General features: G+C 39.1%; 1 pseudogene; it reads right to left on the reverse strand.

The window, feature by feature from the left end:
- Positions 1 to 4885: 4885 nt before the first annotated feature.
- On the reverse strand, positions 4886 to 5512 carry LOC129135622 (superoxide dismutase [Cu-Zn]-like; annotated as a pseudogene).
- Positions 5513 to 5943: the final 431 nt, after the last annotated feature.

Consider the following 5943-nt stretch of genomic DNA (forward strand, 5'->3'; position numbering starts at 1 on the left):
TCTACAGTTACTCCTCCTCTTTTGATCAAAGACAATCTCAAAGAAAGATTATTCTTGATCACAAATTAAGGTTGGTCTCATGAGATTCGGCCTGGTTATTTGCATAGGTGCTGCATGAGTGGCAATTTACATATAGATCATATTATATTTGCTTTGCTGGAAGTTTTCATAAAGAATGTCAAATTGGACTTTCCAAAGCCTATTGAGGATAAGAAGCCAAGCCAACAACTCACATCAGATTTCACATGCAGTACCTATCGATTTGGCAGGCATTCCTTTCTTCTTGAGATCCCACAAATATCCTAAGATTCCAGAGCCTGCTGGGAAGTGACATTCCTTGCTCACCTGCAAAGCTGCAAACCCTGCAAAGCCAGGTTTCAAGCCAGTTTTCACAAGAGGAGCTTTGTAAGCATTGGCCCTGTAAGGTCAACCTTAGTTCCTTAAAAGTGTCTGGTCATATCTGATTAAATAAGCGTCACTCTCAAATATGACATCCAGGCAAAGCCTTGGTTGTATTACCAATGTTTTTGTGCCCTGTTAACAAAGAGGACAGACTCTTATGGAATCTATGCAAATAACCATATTGCCATGAAAATAAGAAGACTCAAGGAGAATTTCCAAATTTTGAATGGGTGAGTCAGGGAAGAAAAGAAAGAAGTTTCATTTCTGTTTACAAGAAATTAGCATAGTCTATGAAATTTTTATGAGTGATGAATAGCTTAAAAAAAAGAGGAGGGGTTTTCTTATGTCCAGAAAATAGGATATTAGGCCGAGCGTGGTGGCTCACATCTGTTATTCCAGCACTTTGGGAGGCTGAGGCGGGTGGATCATGAGTTCAAGAGATCGAGACCATCCTGGCCAACATGGTGAAAACCCGTCACTACTAAAAATACAAAAATAGCCAAGTGTGGTGGCACCCCCCTGTAATCCCAGCTACTCGGGAGGCTGAGACAGGAGAATTGCTTGAACCTGGGAGGCAGAGGTTGCAGTGAGCTGAGATCACACCATTGCACTCCAGCCTGGGCATAAGAGCAAAACTCTGTCTCAAAAAAAAAAAAAAAAAAGAAAATAGTACATTAAAGGAATAGCCCTATAGCCCTATTCCAAAAAAGTCCCATAATTATCTATCATCAGTTCATTCACTCCTGTGTAATTAGTTCTTGTCCCACTTGATCCCGGATTAGTAGGCTTATGAACCCATCTCTTTTTCAACCAGAGTTCTGGAATTTCTAACTCAGTATATTGTTTTGGTCCCAAAGTTACTTAAACAACGTAATTAGAAACTTTAACACAACAGCACCTAGCATAATCCTTTTCCACATATTTCTGAGTCAGTCCTTTTTTGTGGAAACAAAGTCCTCCATAGATAACAAAAGACTTAAAATTGCTGTGGTTAACATATTTTTGATAATTTTTGAAAGTAAAAGATCTGATGAAAGTTTGCTATAAAAATAATACATTGACAGAAAAATTTAATTGTCGTTATGGCACTTAAAGTTGCTACAAAAAGTTTCAGAGAAAATATGTGTAAACATAATAATTAATTTTATTTTCAAAAAAGAGTGGATATTACATCAAATTTATGAAAGCGGATGGGCATAGTTTTTATAGAGAAAACATTTTCAGATATAACATGATTGACTGGGCACAGTGGCTCATGCCTGTAATCCCAGCACTTTGGGAGGCCGAGGCAGGCGGATCACAAGCATAAGGTCAGGAGTTGGAGACCAGCCTGGCCAACATGGTAAAACCCCGTCTCTACTAAAAATACAAAAATTAGCCAGGTGTGATGGCAGTCACCTGTAGTCCCAGCTAATCGGGAGGCTGAGGCAGGAGAATCTCTTGAACCTGGGAGGCGGAGGTTGTAGTGAGCCGAGATCGTGCCACTGCACTCCAGCCTGGGCAAGAGAGTGAGACTCCGTCTCAAAAAAAAAAAAGAAATAACATGATAATCATGAGACATAATGTGTCATGAATATATCAAACATATAGTTAGAATATACCAAGAATATATTTAGATTATGAAGCAAAGAGATTCAGTATATTTGTATAGGTTTAGGAAAAAAATACTCAAGTAGAACAAAAATGTATTCTTACTATGTGGACAACTCAGAAGACATAGCTATATTTATTAAATCAATTATTTGAAACTACTCTCAATGGCCAAAGGTTTATCTAAATTAGGTGAACTTGAATTTTTTAACATTTTGTTAAGCTTTTATAAAAATACTTTTTTCACATTGATGATATTAGAAATTTGATTTTCCTAATTTCAAGGAAGTTCAAGAATACTTAACTTATGTAGGCTCTCATTCATCTCTAAGACAATCCAAAAGGAGCTTATTTAAGGTGTTTTATAATTTAATGTGGTAATACCATCTGGAGGTAGGAAAATATTACACAAACAAAATGTATGTGCACATGCACAAACACACATACATAAACATATAGGCAGACATAGCCAACTTACAGCTTTAATTTTTAAATTTTAGCCATGACTTAGGCATAATCACAGAAATACAAAACTCACAGATTCATATAAAAAAACAGAGTATTGACTGGGCACGGTAGCTCATGCCTGTAATCTCAGCACTTTGGGAGGCCAAGGCGGTCAGATCATTAAGTCAGAAGATCGAGACCATCCTGGCCAACATGGTGAAACACAGTGTCTATTAAAAATACAAAAATTAGCTGAGCATGGTGGCATGCGCTTGTAATCCCAGCTACTTTGGAGGCTGCGGCAGGAGAATTGCTTGAACCTGGGAGGTAGAGATTGCAGTGAGCCGAGATTGCGCCACTGTACACCAGCCTGCCAACAGAGTGAGACTCCATCTCAAAAAACAAACAAACAAACAAAGTATCATCATTGCCTCATGTTTATATTTTTACAAGGATAATATTTTTGGTAGATGGGGCAAGTTGAAGTAACCTGTTCAGTATGAGAACTGAAGCATCTTCACCAATATTTGTGTAGGAGACCCATAAGCTACCCTTGGCTCTGGTGTATAATTCTAGGGAAGCTGTGGACTCAATTTCAAGGGAGGCATGGAGGAGAGACCAAGCGGTCATCTGGTGTCTCCAGAGCCCACCTGAGGGGATAAAACATTCAGCCTGTTTCCGGTGAGCCTTTTTAGCCTCAGGCTGTTGCTCTTAGTGCCCCTGGGTTTCTCTAGAGCCTCCCATGAAGGGACAGGACTTAAAGCTCAAGGGATTATAAGGAATTGAGGGGCCAGAGTGGGAGAGGAAAGGTCTGGCAGGAGTGGATGGAAAGGTGGAGGAGATAGAGCGTTGAAAGAGGAAGATCCAAGGATTAAAGGGAGCTGAAGGGAACATGGAAGATGGTAGAAAAGAGAGATTGGGGGATAGGTGATGAGAAGACACAGGTCACAGATTGGGGAAGGACGACTGTCTTTGAAAGAAGCAATGGTCACTGAAAAGTTTTTGAGAGAGAGCATTTTTTTTTTCTGCCTCTTTGTACCAAATGCCCACCACCACTAACAAAGCATCTATTGCTTGGATGAGATCTTGGTGGCACAGGATTTAATTGCCCTTCACAGAATGAGGCAATTTGGAAAAATTCTACATTCTCCAAAGAGGCCATTGAAATTTAAGTTGTAAAATATTGCAATTTTTTTTTTGAAGAAAGTGGGTGGAATTATTACCATAGTAACACAGAGCATACCCCAGAGTTGAGGGGTCTGGAGAACAACAGCCAAATTGACGGTTTCTCATGATAATGGAAGGGACACCTGCCGGTGCTAGAGGCCTTGGGATTTCAACTCAGGTATGATTCTCAGGAGAGAATGAGGGGCTTTCACCACACTCAAAAAAGGCAGAAGGGAAAGATAGAAAAACAGAAGAAAATGACAAAAATGAGAGAAATATAAGTCAACTTCTCACTGTGCTACAACAGACAGACGTCTGGAACACTGGATTAGAAATCATGACTTACCACTGTGGATTCTGATTTCCCCAGCCAAGGAGAGGCACAAGGAGTCCAATAAGGCAGCACTGGGTGAAGAAAGCAGGACCCAGAGGCAATGGGCATTTTGTCCAAGTCATGGCATCATTATTGTCAAAGAAAAGAAGTTTAATCTAGACATTAGTCTACAAAAACTTTCTTAAGAAGGGGAGTATTGCAATAGGAGTGGGGCAACAGCATAACAGAAAGATGCTCAAATCCTAAGTCAGAGAAGGGAGGAGTGAGCAAAGCTTTTAAGATACTTGTGGAAAGTTGAGGGAAAATCAACAAAACCCTGTGAAAATCTGGGGGTGGGAGGGAATTCTTAAAACTTAATAAACATCCTCAAACATTATATGAATAGGAGAATTGAGACAGGAAATGTTGGTTTGTGGTCAGGCACATGGGGCTGGATCTGCACCCAAAATGGAGCAAACAATTTAAAGTGAGAAATTCACATAAAGCAGAGGGCCTGTTAGTCCTCTGCCAAACAGCCAAAAGTTGTTTCAGCTAACAGTCAAGCACAGTCTTCTCAGCCTCCTCAGTGCCCAAAATTGCCTTTGAGATTTCCCAGAGGACCTCTGGAAAGTTGCAAAGATGTGTTCTTTCACCGTGGGAAAAGACAAGAATTGGAAACAGTTAGGATTGTTTGATATGTTATCATTGACAAGATGTCTAGGAAGCATTGTCCAATCAGAAGAGATGCTCAGGTTTGCATAGTTTAAATTTGTATGGGTAAAATGTCATTAACATAAACATGTTTAAAACTGTATTCTACATAAGAAGTTTCTGGAGAATTGTGAATGTGTGTTTTTTTCTTTACACTTTTAAGATTACAGTGTTAAATGTTTATCAAGTTACATTTCTACAGCTAGCAGGATAACACATGTGTTACTGTCACTCAGACCTCATCCTAGGGAATGTTTACTGGGAATTCCCAAATACACCACAAGCCAAATAACTTCCAGCATTTCCCATCTTTGTACTTTCTTCATTTCCATCTTTGCCCAAGTCATCTGGTTTTTCATGGACCACCATTGCATGGCCAATGATGGAGTGGCCTCCTGAGAGTGAGATCATAGAATCTTCAATAGACACATCGCTGCACCATCTTTGCCAGCAGTCACATTGCCCAGGTGTTTAACATGCCTCTCTTGATCCTTTGGTCCACCGTGTTTTGGGGATAGAGGATTAAAGTGAGAACCTGCACTGGTACAGCCTTGTATATTATTTGCAAACTGATGAACATGGAATCTGCTGGCCTTCAGGCAATACTGTAATGTGTCCCAACACCACAACTGGTCCATTTTCCTTCTGCTTGAAATGGATAATTCTCTGTACCAGGCCTTTGCCCTTCAGCATGCACGGATGGGGCCAAGCTCCTGTCTGGGTTCTGAGGATTGCCGGGGAAACAGGAGGTGCTATAAGAGATGACAATGCAAACCCCAGAATTGTTAATGTTTTCACTGTCCATGATGTATTTCTATTTATCAGAGTCCTGGGGTCGCTTTGCTTGATGTTAGATAAAAGCAGTATAGTGTTATCAGTCATAATTAATTATATTTTCAAACTTTAACTTGGTTGCAACTTTACTTCTTTTATTTGGAACCAGTATATGCTAGGCTGGTAGTTTTACGTTGAGGATTCACTTCACTTATCTATGCATTTTTATTAATACTCTAATGTTTAGAATCTACTTCAGATGTACTGACTCTATTTACTTGATAACTTTGATATATTTTTACTAAATTCTAATGAAGTGCTAGGTATTTGTGGCATCTAATGTCTCAGGATTTTTATGTTATATATGAAAATGTTTTCTTTGTAAGGTTATATATAAGCATTTTTATAAATTGGATATAATATAGCCTCTTTGAAAATATTGCCAATACATTGTGTTTATAGATATTTTCTCTAAAATGTTTTTTGGATTGAATTTATTTTGTTTTGTACAACAGAAACAACCAGATGTGTTTGTCAAT

Source organism: Pan troglodytes, chromosome 7 (assembly GCF_028858775.2).
Source record: "Pan troglodytes isolate AG18354 chromosome 7, NHGRI_mPanTro3-v2.0_pri, whole genome shotgun sequence".
Taxonomy (NCBI): domain Eukaryota; kingdom Metazoa; phylum Chordata; class Mammalia; order Primates; family Hominidae; genus Pan; species Pan troglodytes.